Source organism: Bombus terrestris, chromosome 7, assembly GCF_910591885.1.
Source record: "Bombus terrestris chromosome 7, iyBomTerr1.2, whole genome shotgun sequence".
Taxonomy (NCBI): domain Eukaryota; kingdom Metazoa; phylum Arthropoda; class Insecta; order Hymenoptera; family Apidae; genus Bombus; species Bombus terrestris.
Window position 1 is genome coordinate 9472432 of NC_063275.1, and position 15540 is coordinate 9487971.

The 15540-nt window shown below is 33.6% G+C and overlaps 1 protein-coding gene and 1 long non-coding RNA gene across 17 annotated transcripts in view; one reads left to right on the forward strand and one right to left on the reverse strand.

The window, feature by feature from the left end:
- Window positions 1–15540, reverse strand: part of LOC100643610 (5-hydroxytryptamine receptor) — a 316367-nt gene that overhangs the window by 255042 nt on the left and 45785 nt on the right. The window contains exon 1 of one of the 16 annotated variants that reach the window (XM_048407448.1): window positions 13610–13628. The exons of the other annotated variants lie outside the window; for them this stretch is intronic. The gene's annotated coding sequence lies outside the window, so the exon portion shown is untranslated. Of the gene's footprint in view, window positions 1–13609; window positions 13629–15540 lie in introns of those variants that run through there. 16 annotated transcript variants of the gene reach the window in all.
- LOC125385425 lies at window positions 11999–12845 on the forward strand. The gene is made up of 2 exons (XR_007224687.1): window positions 11999–12376; window positions 12607–12845. It is a non-coding gene; the product is annotated as an uncharacterized LOC125385425 (long non-coding RNA).

The following is a 15540-nucleotide window of genomic DNA, read 5'->3' on the forward strand; positions in this document are numbered from 1 at the left end:
GCGGCTTACTCGCCAGACTTGGCTCCGTCCGATTACTATTTATTTGCATCGATGGGACACGTACTTTCTGACCAGCATTTCACTTCTTACGAAAATGTACGAAAATGGCTCGATGACTGGTTTGCCTCAAAAGAGCGACAGTTTTTTTGGCGTGGCATCCACCAATTGCCAGACAGGTGGGAAAAATGTATAGCTAGCGATGGGCAATACTTCGAATAAAATATTTTTAATCATTTTCATACAATAAACGTGTATTTTCTATACAAAAATTCCGGTTTCGTAGTTACACATCTGGTATAGGTATATACACACCTGGTCAGATAAATGGCAAACTGACCTTAGTTCTTCTAATTATTAAATATGTCTTATTATCACATCATTGAAAATGTCTGAAATCTAGTAAAATCACGTATGTACGCGGATATGGAAGTTCTGTGATTAAAATTTAAAAACAAGGTACAGAATGTTTCGCAAAGTAATGAAAACGTAATACCTTGATGTAGGTGGAGCATATTGGAAAGGGTATAAGCTGTAATGAAGGCAAAGTACAAATTATTGAAAGGTACGCGTATAAACCCTATATAACACCTTAGTAAATAATAGATTTCGTTCTTAGAACTCGCTCAAGTCTCCCAAGCGAAGATATGAAAAATATTGGTAGCTTTCAGTGATTTTCGGACTTTCGGTTTGGTTTGGGGCGAGGGTAACGCGCGGACGGAGAGCTCTGTGGAAAAAGTGAAATGTGAAGGGAAAAAGGAGAAGGAAGCACAAAGTGAAAAGGGTGAGCATACGAGGAGAAAGTAATAGAAAAGCGAAAAGAAGTCAGGAACGAGAGAAAGATACAAATTAGAAAAACTAGAGGAGAAGAGGTTAGGAAGTCAGAAGCGCGGCAAAGTAAGGGAAACAAAGATGGCAACAAACAAAGGAAGACCAAGGATCATGGGTAAAGCGGGAGATAAGGCAGATTTCAAAAACACATTGGACAAATACAGCTTGTCAGAGTGATTTTCATTCGATGGCCAAGACCATATTAGTTTAACTGATTAATATTAGTCTGCGTATAACTAATGCTATTAATATTTTTCAAATACCTAAGAAGTGTTTGAATCTACTTGAACCCATCGCTAGAATTTACATACTAACATGTGCTCATTGGTCCAATGGAAATATGTTGTTCAGGAAACAGCCGTGAAACGCGTCGTGGTCAAATTGCAATTACAGGCCGAAGCGTGATTCTACAAAATTGAAATATGTACAGTGGCTACAAAAAGTATTGCCAACACATTGGTATGTGCCAATAATGGGTATTTTCTAGTGAAATATTTTTTTATCAGATCCCATAACTCTGTCGTACATTCTCGTAGTATCAAACATTTGTAATTATACGTATGAAAGTACTATTAAATGATACAAAATTTGCCACATGTACTTGGATCTGATTGATTAATACTGTGCAAATACTATAATAAATACAATGACCTTCCATACACAGTCACTGTACATATAGAAGCGTGTACTGCCTTTTTATGATATTATGTTATCTTTGTGTTCGAGTAGAAATTCTGGTGGATACTGTCGCATAGTAGTTGATAGAGGGGAAGAACGAGTGCCGCGATGGGACTGGAATATTCGATAGATTGTGATACACGAGGGAATTCGGGACAATCAGATTTACAAAATGTTGGTTTTAAACGTTGAAAATCGAATTTCCCGGGCTTTGCTTCGTATATTTTACGAATCCGCACTGCAATGCCCGGAATTAATTTTATGTGGTTAACGTGTTTCAAAGGTATGTTCGTGGTTAACTGCCGCAATGTCGAACATTGAAAGTTATAAAATAATAGTGAGTTTCATTTTTTGTTATTTACAGGTTGAACAAAAATGATGCGTGCAATATATGAATTTATACTGTCACATAGCGAACCAATTGATTATTCATTTCACAAGTATACATAACTTGCACGTTCGCAAATGCTGATCGTAAGATAAAATATTAATTTGACCATTAAGGACCAAGCAATGGAATAATGTGTAAAAGTTGCGTAAATGCAACATTAATAAAAAATAACTAACTGTTTCATCGAGTTACAAAATGTATTACAATAATGGACATTACAGAAGCCCATTATACCAATCAGAGGTAAGGAAAGAGCTTTTATAATTTGAAAGAAGTAGTTCATCACAGTACTGTAAGATACTTCAATTTCTTCAAATTTAATCAAATTATAGGACTTCGAAGAAATAATAACGAAAAATATACCGATCAAATTCTTGAAATTTTAAGTGCAATGTAAAAGACAATGTAATGAACGCGTTGCGATAATACAACATTGATCCTTAACCGATTAATCGACTGAATTGTTATAGGAAAAATTAAGATTAAATCTTATTGCGATAAGATCCCTAATAAATGCACCCTGGTATGTTACCAACGAAACAATCCTCCGCGACCTCAAGATACCCACAGTCAAAGATGAAATATACAAGTCCAGAAGCAGATATAACGCAAGAGTCAACAACCACCACAACCCTTCAGTCACCCAACTGCTTGACACGACGGACCAGATCCGCAGACTAAAAAGAAAATACCCTTTAGATTAAATCCTTAGATCCTACTAGAACCAACAACATAAACTATTATAAACCATGTCATTGTATCACGCCAAATGAAGTTACTGAAAATTCTCAACGAGGATTGATTGTAAATATTCTAACAAATAAAAAAAAAAATCTTACTGCGATAATATTTTACTGAATCTCCTATGGAGTTACAAAACTTTCTCTTTAAATTTAATTCACGCTCAATGCAAAAGAATTATACCTTACAAGTAGATACTTTACATAATGTAGATTTATACGTTACATAATATCGTCATGCAAATTATAGATTTTGATTAACTCAATCATTACAAAGAGAGATTTGAAGCATTTAACGATTTCATTCTGCTAAATTTAACCTATTCAAATTCGTATATTCCAATATCGCTCTTGTAACAAAGAAAAAGTTTGTGACACTTCAAGAAAAATTATTATCATGAAATTGGAATAAGAAGTGAGATATGTATATGAACAATGATTTTCTTACCTTTTCCTCATATTTAAAAAAATTATTAACCATATAAAACCACTATTGAGTCAAAAATGACCCAAGAGACGTAAGAAACTTAACATGGTTAAAGTAACTTTAATAGTTACTAAAATTAGTAACAAATCATTTGTTTTTCCAAAATTCCATAAATTCCATGAATTCTGATTTTTGCAATCTACGAAAGTATATTATAGAAAACTCTACGCTTTCTAGAAAGAGTAATTTTGAATATATGGAAACTTTTATCACAGTTCATTAAATCAGTGGGACTGCTCTCTTTCATTGCCAAGGAGATAATATAATAAAGTGAAGTAAAAAGTGAAAGGAAAAGAAAAAATGGGAAATATGTTCTCAGCAAAACTTTTCTAAAACTGCTTACGATATGTTACAAATTTATAAGCCTGTTATATGTTATCTTGAAAGTTGGGAACTTGCTTGAACAAAGCTACGCTAAAATTCCAAAAAGTAAGATATATCTACCAAATAGATATCCGAAGCTTCCACCCCTATAAACATATTTTGATGCAACAAGATGCGGTTACAATGAAACTAACATTATTCTTGACACTTGGATCAACTATAGTATGAGGACTAACTGAAGAAATTTAGGTTTCAATCGAAACATTTTGCTCCCTCAATTTTTCAATTTTTATATAATTATTGATTAGTCATTTATTAGTTATTATTCATCTGTTATTTAATAGCATTATTTATTATAATTATTTATTATAATATTATTGATTAATATCGTTACGTGCTAAGATCACTTTAGTACCTTCATCATGAATATTTCTATTCTTTAGTATACATTAACTTAACCAACAAGTAAACGTGAAATTTATAAGAGAAAGCAAAAATTCAAATTACATATTCCAAATTTTATAAAGATACACCATGACTGTAGTTGTATTTCTGACTCCTTTTTCTTCTTGCAAAAATTTTTGCAATATCGCATTGTATATAATACACTATTTTATTTCATTTATTTTATAGTACATACTATACTTGTATGACTTTTATATTTTCAGAAACCTTTTATCTCGATTTCTATCTCTATTAACGATGTAATAAAATTCCAGCTTGAGTCTCCATTTGCAAATATCTCCTAAAAATATAATTAGTTATTACTAAAAGATCACTATCATGGACGACTCATGATTCTGCACAGTACCATATTGTGCAGCTTAAAATTAAATCTAAATTAATCTTAGGTCGTCACACATGTACATTGTACGTGTACATTGTGTATATGTGATACTAATAGCGAACGTGTTGCGGTATAGAAAATTTACGATGTCAAAACTCTCTCGTACAATAATTTACTATGGCAAGTAACAAGCAATATAAATCATTGACTCTTCTCTTATATAATTTCGCGATTAGAAGATACAATTATATTTCTATAATTTTATAATACGAACGATTCACAAGTTGTAAAAGTCACTTGCACAAAATTTGTTATTATCAAAATTGAGCCCATTGTGCAAAACAATCTATTGATATCAATAATTTGTAATCTGTGTCCTATAAAAGATCAAAAATAATATTAGTGGAAGAAATTTTGCTCCTAAAAAATGTCATGTATTCTCGTATCGATATTGTACCAATTATGGGAAAGAAGCCACTAATACTAATAGTTTGTGACTTGTACAAATTCACAATATGGTACTGGCTGTCAAACTGACATTTCCAAAATTTCATAATATTGTAACCGAATTGTGCAAAATGGGTCCACGAACATCCTAAACGTCGAGGGATCAAACAAAATAAAATGTATACACGTAGCATATCTAACAGGTAGCCCGATAGTAGCAGCACTACCACACCCAAACGAAAGGGGCGTAGGACGTAGGACGTAAAGGGAAGCTGTATCGATTGGAGGCTTTGCTGGGTAACCACTGGCAGCTTCCGTCGGCTCTGCACCCTCCTCCGAAGCCTGCTAGTGGAAAGCCGGCGAATTTTACACCACGTGTTCCATCGACCATATTCAAAGGACCGCTTGCTCGAGCTGCCATGAATAGAGCCCGAGCCCCGTTGGACTAACAGATTTCGTGATTCCTGTAATTAAGTTAATCGAATCGCGTTTGCATACGCGTTGCTCGAGCCCGTTGCTTAAACGAAGGTTTCTGTCACGATCATTGAGTCTGCTCGACTTTTCAAGATGTTACACACGGACACCTATAGGGACCCATACATAATCAATAATATTGTCATAATAATTACATCACAAAATATTGAGCTTTAATCATATACGATTACTGTAATGGACAATATCCTCGCTACTTACGAGTATTGACGTTTGGATCACAAAATATTCAAATTTTGATCGATATTATTATCAATAGTGATTTAATCAATAGTATTATTATTACGTAATGTATACTTGGTATTTAATAATTAATATTTATTATGTTAGTTTATAAGATGACCAGAGGAGATCTAGTTCCGCTGACCTTGACCTTGACATATGTTAAGGACTCTTTGCTGAGTAACCTTTAGAAGGTTATAACCGTCCAACGCGTTATCCCTTAAAAATTATTCAGAAAAAGGATCTTTTACAAATCTACGAATTTATTCATTTACGTATGGTAAAGAAACACCGCACACGTTGCTCAATCGCTCCACTGACTCGTCAAAATCTAGTCCAACTCAATACCAATCCCATATGTGAGCGGAGCGAAAGAAGGGGGAATTTTTAACAAAAATATTTTTCAGCCGAAAATCGTAGCCCTTTCATTCTCATGTGCAGTTGGAGCGAGCAATGCGTGCAGTGTTTGTTTGAAGAAAACTGGAAAATAGACGCGGCTATCGCATCGGCTACGTTTGTGTTCGTGGTTACATATGTGTATGTATTTATGTATAAGCAAAATGCAATGTACTTGAATAGTAGTGGTAACATATTTCTATTAATAACTTTTTGAGGGATAACGAGCAACGATTTAAACCTTCTAGAGGTTATTCACAGGAATGTCCCTGACAATATACGTCAATGTCAAGGCCATTGGGACTGGCCCCTCTTTTTTTAACATTTATAATTTATAGTATACATGATATTAAAATATTGAGACTGAATTAACGAAAATTTTGATATTTTGCGATCCAAGTGTCAATATTAATAAATGATTGGAATATTAACAATAATTATTGACAGCACAGTGTTAATTACAGAAACATTTGGATTTCGAGTTTCACGTCACAATGAACACTCGCTGCTATTGAAATGTGTTGTAGTTCATGCTAAAGTAATTGAAATAAATAGTTGCATTCTTTAAAGCAATTTTTTTCCAATAAATTCGTGAATATCGTTTCCCATTTCTAATCCATTATGTTTTATATAACATTTTAAAGAAAAGGAATTATTGTAGCTAAGCATATACTTTTTCTAACTTTGAAACTATTGAAAATTCTACATAAGTAGAACTAAAATATGCTTCAAATCCAATATAGCACAGAACTGTATGTTACGTAGCATCTTGAAGACAAGATACGACTTAATAACAAGCGGGAAAGATATAAGACCATTTTTCTTGAATTTTTGACGTTTGTGCCATTTGGTGGCTAAAAGAAAGTATTTTAATATGCATTATAAGTACGTAGAAGAAGTTTAACATAAAGTACCAAGTTGGAGAAAGGAATAATCTACTAGACTCCAAGGTAAGTCTGTTAGAAATATGCGGTAACTGCATAAGTTTCGCAAGCAAACAAATAATAGTTTACTTGTTACGTTGATTTAACTTAATTAATATTAGTTTGTAGAAGTAATGTTACTAATACTCGTTAAACAGAAAGTGACAAAAACAGATATTTGATCCAAAAATCAAATGAAAAAATAGCTTTGATATACAATTGGTCGACGTCATATAGAATTTTAAAATTGCTCTTCTACGTAAAACGGGAAATAAAACTGATCATGTTTTTCACCCGTGGCTTTCTTCTTTTCCTTCAGTGGGAAATATTATCAATACTATCGATCGTGTGCGGGCTCCTTAAAGGCATACATACATACGCCACACACACGAACGCACTCGAGAGCTCAACAACCGGTTAATTCTATCTGAACAACTTGGCAATTATCAATTGTTCCTAAATCGACGATTCTATCTCCAGCCGTGAAAGAAGGTAATGGACGAACTTTCAAGCGTTGAGTTTCAACGTACAGAATACGATTCACCGAAAAGATTTTACTTGCTGAACAATTATTTCGCTATAATTACTATGCTCCAAAATACTCTAAAATAATAGGCTGTAAGATGGTATATCTAAGTTTGCTCGTGTTTGTATGGATAGGTAAGTGAGAGTGTATGTATTAGAAATAAATGTCGAATTGTTTATAGTACCTCGCTTTTGGATTCAGTAATTCACTGTGAAAGAAATAATATGATATTAAGAAATTGATTTATATAAAATTGGCTAGTATGTGTTGGTTGACTTTGTTGCTGAAAGTACACACACATTACATGAATGTCTTTACTAGCAAGTATATTTATTAAACAAGTATATTTATTTGTAAGAGGTAAAGTAATATACCGGAACTTGAGCATTTTCCATATTATTTCAACTATTTTGATATAATTATATTTTTATTTTGGAAACAAGACCAAAGCAAGCGGATACTGGAAAGAAGAGGGAGAAAAAAGATGCAGACCATGTAAAAGGAAAGAAGAAGACCTGAGACACGTAATAGAATGTGAAATAATGAGAGGAACAAAGGACATAGAAAAAACATTAAATGAAATTGGAGGAGGTCTAACAGAACTAAAAGTAATAATAGAGAAGAGAAGGGCAATACAAGACGGGAAGGAAGGAAGCACAGCAAGGAGGCAAAAGACCAAAGTTGCAATAGTTTTTTAGTCATTAGTTTTTAGTTTTTAGAGATAGAATAATTAAAAAAAAGTGCAATATAATAGAGTGGATAAGAGGGGAGGTAGATATATAAGAAGTGAAATAGGTATAGGAGATGTAAAACCGAAAGTTCTGAATAAAACCGAATAATAAATAAAAATATTTTTATTTAATCACCATATTAGTGTAAAAATTATTTTATGAACTGTATATGCAGTACTTATTATATCTTTATAAAGTTGCACATATTGCATCAGTATACTATTATCCAAAAATGTGAGATTCATACACACTTACAGAAAATCTTACATAAACTTACTGTGCTTTACTTGTTACGAATCGAGACTACTTGCAGCGTAAGTTATTTTGTGGAATGTGGTCGTAAATGTAAAAGCAGGTGCATAACGAACCTGACACGAAATCCGGCAGCCGCTAAAATTATTTTAAGCGAGAACAAACCTAACGCGTAGTCAAGGAATCCCTAACGTGGAATCAGGTGCGGATGAACCTGACTTGAGGTTAGGCAGCTGCAGCAAGTTGAAACTTCCTGAATGAACTCGATGTGAAATAGGGGAGTCACTAGGAAAAGTGGCACAGACAAACTCAATACGAAATCGAGGAGTCGCTGGAAAGTTGGACAACCCGACATTTAAGCTAGAAAAATTTACCGAATGTCCAGCTGGACAAATTGCAAAGTACAAATTAAATAATAAAAAAGAACGACATAAAGCCACGAGTGCCGTTAGGAGATTGGAAAAAGCGCAGACCTGATACCAAATCGAGGAAATGAACGCAATACGAAATCAAAAAGTCATAATAAGTGTTAGTAAAGGCTTCATTAGACTTAATTAGTAAAAGTCAATGCGACTAAAAGAGTATCGTGCGAATGCGTTCAACTACATTTATAAAGGATTGTAGACTTGAATGCTAGTTTTGAAATAATTAAACTAAAATTTATAAGAAAACACAGATACGTTCAAAATATATTCTAATCAAACTTATTATACCGTTATATACAGGGTGGTTGGTAACTGGCGATACAAGCGGAAAAGGGGTGATTCTACGCGAAAAAAGAAGTCGAAAATATAGAATAAAAATTTTTCGTTTGAGGCTTTGTTTTCGAGAAAATCGACTTTGAATTTTCGCTCGGTACGCGTGCACTTTATCGCGTCTCGTTATAACGGATCTCACTGTAGATCGTTGTCTCGATGGATATTATCGCAGTTTAAGTTTGTTTTTGCCGTAACGGAAAATTAGAAATACATAATGAAATGATATGAAGTAATCATAATGTTTATTATTACAAAAATTGTTGAGAATGTTGCCCATTCTGCAGAACACATACTTCTGCTCTTCTAATTAAATTTCTATGAACACTTTCTAACGTATTCGATTGTTTTAAAGTATGAAAGGTTACAATAAAGTGCACGCGTACCGAGCGAAAATTCAAAGTCGATTTTCTCGAAAACAAAGCCTCAAACGAAAAATTTTTATTCTATATTTTCGACTTTTTTTCGCGTAGAATCACCCCCTTTCCGCTTGTACCACCAGTTACCAGCCACCCTGTATATATATCATACATTTATTGAGTTGCGAATAAATGAGTATAATGATGTATACTCGGATACTGAGTGCACCTGATCGATTTTGACATATTGATAATTCGAGGACTAAAAATAGTTAAGAAGCAATGCCAAACTGTAAAAGAAAGAGTTTATAGCAATTCGAAGATTTTGAAAGGTTAATTGTAGTTCAGAAAAGGAACCGATTTAATCCTATCTTACTAAAGTGATTCTTAACTGAATAGAGAGTTTTCGTTAAGATTTGACCAAGCAGCATGACTGTTTGGCTCCTTATACACCATAAAAATCCTGAAATTTCATGACCGGGTGATTTATGAGTTTATCATCTAGCATATGCGTTTGCGTATGAGAAAAACTAATGCTTTCAAAGTTTCTGAGAAATGGTACTCCTTGTGTCGTTCTCACGACAGTTTGTTAGATATCCAACTCAACTGTGGTTGCCTCCCGCATTGTTTAGTTAGAGGATGTTTGAAGTACAAGGCGTTTTTGTTTCTTTAAGTATCCTCGAAGAAATTTCAACAGATACAACGGAGAAACTGTTTTTCGCCCATAATATATTATATTATTTACTGTATTACTGCTTATCATAATTTTGACGGTTTAATTGCATTAACAATAAATACAAAAATATATAAGTCTGTAATAAGTTAATAATTATTAGAGTGATAAAAATACATATTTTGTAATATATTTTTATTTCTTTACCTAAAATGAAGAACAAATCTTACTTTACTGTTTTTAATTAAAAGATATAGATACTTGACAAATAGTGACAAATATACCAACTTTGAATTACAAATCTATTTTCTTTTTTAAAAAAAGCTTTCTTGTGTTAAAAGAGAAGAAGACTAAATGCAAATTACAAAGAAATTCTAAACATAGTTCTGGGTACAACGTCATGTTACATGTTACATTACGTTTCCAAGAAGTGCGGTAATAAGCTTATGATTTTTATTAGTATTTTCTAGGGTTTCATCGACCAAGAAGTTTGATAAGTCCAATGGCCTTAATCGAACTCTTTTGATCACATAGACACGAACAAATAATCAGCTGATGCACGTTCATGTGCCATAAACACGCAAGTATTATTCACATGTTACTAGCTTTCGCACACAACTTGGTTCGCGTGAGCTATTAGAAAACGGAACGATTTTCAAGCAGATGAATTTTTATGAATGAAATAGTTACACATTTTCTATACTAATAGTAAGTATATTCTCCGTAGTAAAAAATGTTACATTATAAAAGGGTTCAATTTTAGAACAAACACAACGTAAACGATAATCATCGTTGCTTCACCGCTATCAAACATGGAAATGCATACAACTCGGATGCCAAGCTACTTTTTAGCTTCTACAAAACGGGTTGGGATGAAACATACCTTATTTTCTTTCCCGGGCACTAGGCTATACAACAGGAAATCCCATCAAAATCCGTTCAATTCTTTTTACATGACGCGAGTATAAACGGAGAAGCAGACAGACAAGGATTCTAAAAATTAACATTTTTCGCTCCATAGCTTAAGAGTTATTTCTGGATGACTGTTTTTAGTGTTTCTTTCGATGTACAGATAATTAAAATTTAATTAAAAATTCCCATTCTTATGTTATAACAATATTCACGTATATTATACAATGTTATAAACACTAACACGTCATAATCCAATTCTTGTATCAATTTTTAAGGAATTAAAATTATTAGTTTCTTTAATATATATGTGTAATTCGTATTATTTACATATATACATTAAATGTATACATGTAAACTCCCTAGAGTTCATGTAGGATAGGGATTCTTTTTGTTTTACGGGTAGCACGACAGGCTGTGTTTCACGGACAGAGCGATTTTCTTTTGTTTTACGGACGACCATTTTAAGAAGCACGTTTTTCCCGAACGGACGGAAAGAGAGTTACATTAGAGACAGACAAGGTTACAGAATAGTTATTTAAGATTTTGAAGACTGAAGAAGAAAGATCGGTAGCTCAGGACGTTGAAAATCGATTCTCGATTTTCAGGTAAACATTGTACCAAAGACTTGTTATTTCTCGTTTATATAATTATTGTTATTTATTGTTATAGACTGATATTAATTGTTGTTTATTTTTGTATTTTATCTAATTACTTCATAACAAAAACTCGATTTTCAGACTACAGAATCGATCCCTGAATTATCCCAAGATTTACGATCTTACATATATGTGCGTATAATATTTAAAATGAATACCAAAAAGGCTGAAACAAAAGTGTGAAGGAGAAATAATATTCCGATTACACGAGGACGCAAATCATATAACGAGATTGCCGGAATTGTGAACAGAAGTAAGTCCACAATACATTATATCATAAAAAAGTGAAAGAATGAGGAAACACTTGCAAACAGAACTCGATCAGGTCGACCAAAGAAATTGACTGGAAGAGGAGAAAGTTATCATTCGCGAATTAAAAACAAACCCTACTACACCCGTTCCTTAACTCGCAAGTATGGTATCTATTATGTTTCATAAAGAAGTTCACCCGAAATTATGTCGACGAATCTTACGAGACAATGATTTTCATGGCAGAGTACCGCGAAAGAAGCCATATATTAATGCGGTAAATCATAAAAAAAGATTGACTTTTGCAAAAACCTATATTAATAAAGACGATTCCTTTTGGAACAAAGTCATCTTTTCGGACAAGTGAAAGTTTAACATTTTTGGCTCTGATTGTTAAAATTATATGTGGAGAAACCCAAATATGAAATTGGAAATTCAACATTTACATCGAAGAGTGAAACACGAAGGTGGATCAGTCATGGTGTGGGGGTGCATGGCTGCCAGTGACACTGGAAATTTGATATTTATTGATGGAATACTTGATAAGTGTAAGTATTTAAATATTTTAAAAAGCAACCTTAATGAAAGTGCCCATAAATTAGAATTATTGGAAGATTTTCACTTCCAACAAGATAATGATCCTAAGCATACTGCTTAGAATTGTGAAAAAATCACATATAACACACCATGCATGTTAATTACTGCACTGCAAAGTTCAGACATAAATCCAATTGGAAATTTATGAGCTGAAATCAGAAAAAGATTAAACAAATTTCAGATAATCTGAGAGCAAGTATTGAAAGATACAAGTTATAGAAATATGGAACTCCGTTGAGTGTAGTTTTACAAAATCATTGGTTTACAGTATGGAGTGTCGATTGAGACACACTATTGCTCCTAAAGGTGGTCCAACAAAATATTAATATTAAATGATTTAATAATATATGTAGTGTCTAAATGCTTTTGCTAGTCACTTGCAATGTGTGTTTCTAATAAATGTATAGCAACTCCCACCTACGTTGTCGAATCCTTTTCAAATTTTACTGACATAATCTTAAGACCTTCATCTTCCTATTGACATCTGCTTGTCTAAGCAAATTACTCTAATGTACATTATTTAGGTCATTCAAGTTTGCATACCAGGTATGTAAATATGAATTTACATTTTTGTATAGAATTTTGTATAGAAATTTTTGTATAGAAAATACACGTTTATTATATGAAAATGTTTAAAATATTTTATTCGAAGTATTGCCCATCGCTAGTTATATATTTTTCCCATATGTCTGGCAATTGATGGATGCCATGCCAAAAAAACTGTCGCTCTCTTGAGGCAAACCAGTCATCGAGCCATTTTCGTACATTTTCGTAAGAAGTGAAGTGCTGGTTAGAAAGTGCGTGTCCCATCGATACAAATAAATAGTAATCGGACGAAACCAAGTCTGGCGAGTAAGCCGCGTGCGAAAGTATTTCCCAACTGAAAGCTTCGATCGTTTCCTTGACTGGTTTTGCTGTATGTGATGGTGCATTATCATGAAACAAAATTACCTTGTGTTGCCTTTTTTGATATTCTGGTCGTTTTTCACGCAAAGCTTGATTCAAATCGATCATTTGTTGTCGGTAGCGCTCAGTATTAACGGTTTCGCCAGGTTTTAACAGCTCATAATAGACCACACCCTTCTGATCCCACCAAACACGTTCTTCGTTCCTCACGTCAAAATTGCCACTTCTGAATTTTTTAAACCACTCAAAGCACTTTGATTTACCAAGAGCATGCTCACCGTAAGCTTCGACAAACATTCAATGCGATTCTGCAGCAGTTTTCTTCAAATGGTAACAGAAAATCAATACTGTCCGCAAATCGTAGTTTCCAGGCACAAAATTCGACATGTTCAACGCTATTACAAACTATGCTGTTGTATGAAACTTGTATTGTTCTGAGTCGAAAATGTTTGTGAGATGTCAACAAAGATTTTTGGCATCAATGACGCAGTTTAGTGATAACTACATTATCAGCTAGGGCCATCTATAGGCAAATTCCGGTTTCATACTTACAGACCTGATAAGCGTTCGAATACTTTCGTGAGCCACTGTACTTTGTATATTCGCTACATAACTTCCACAGTCTAACAATGAATGATAAAGATGATTAAGTAATAATGATAAAACAAAGATTATAGAACGGGAAGGTAAAAAATAGGAAATATGAGTTAGACATGGCGATGAGTGATTGCATATATTGAAATAAAGTTTATAGTAGGGAAAAGTCAAATTTAGAAGCAGCCTATGAAACTGCAGAAATGTGGAAAAATATTCAGGAAAAGTTCGTATTTAGACTACTAGTTCTTCACAAATTGATTCCTCGAAATGTTGATAGATACCACATTTGATCGAATACTCAGTTTGTATTACTATAAGGGTAAGCTCGCGTCTCCATGACAATAGACCGATTATCAATGTATATACTTGTATATAACGTTATTTATTGTGTACCGATCTATAAGCCAGTTAATGGTTGCGTGATCGGAAACATTAAACTACACTAAACACTAAACTAAAAGTCCAGCTATATTCCCACTAACGTTCAACCGATCGATCGATTAACGGTTTAAGCGACTGTTGCATGCGCAAAAACATCCGCATACTCAAAACTTCCAACGCGTGACGATCGATGGCCACTAAACGCTGACAGCTAACATTCTGACAGACTCGGATCGCTACCAAAAACCAACTCTTCGTTACGTGATGAAAACAGTGTGGACTTACAGAGATTAACGAGCCAAACTCATCATCCGCGATAAGGCGAAAGAGATAAATCAGGAATTGTGATTCGAGCTAATGGATCATTGCGGAAAGACAGCTATTACAGTGGCAATTACACAGACTCGTAGGGATGGGATCGAGCTTTTTATGTGTTTATAAATTTCAATCAAATCCAATATCGATAATATATAATGACTCGTTCGTTCGAATTCTCTATGAAACTTTGAGAAACAAAAGTGGGATATTCAATTATAACCGAACATTGATCGAACTCTATCACAGAAACTGAAGAGCTCATAATCAAAATGATGTTCGTCCGCGTTTGTGTTTATTTCAGGAAAACGAACAAATATTTTGTCGTCTATAATTTTCTCTTCGATATATCCTAATTTTTTAAACAAAATATTCATCGTATTATTCAATCGTTGTAAGTGTATCTGTATTTGTAAGTACTTTTAAGTAGGGATGACCTAATACCCCATCATTATAGATTCGACTCTATTGTTTAAATAATTGTAAATGAGAAAATATCATCAACTATTGTTTAGCCGGGAAATTCAAGTTTGTTGTAGTACGCGTTGCCATTCGAGACAGTTTCGTACAGGAAGAAATTTCGTTCGATTTACGATAGCAATCAGTACATGTGCACAAACGCTATTCAACGTGGCCGAACGTGATTGGAACGTGAACATTGATCGACGTTAGGTTTGTTTGAAAAGCGTTGAATAATATTCTGATTCGTGATCTAACCGTGATTGGAGCTGCAACGTAAATCAAGAGTTAATGATATTGCTATACATAGAACGTTGCCATCCTCAAATATCAATGTCTCCGTAATCTAACGTTAGAGCCGTGTACCGAAGTTTATAATTATTAACTTTCCTATTATTAAGTTATATGGTAATTATACGATAGCTTGCAAATATCATCGTAAAGTAACCACTTTTCG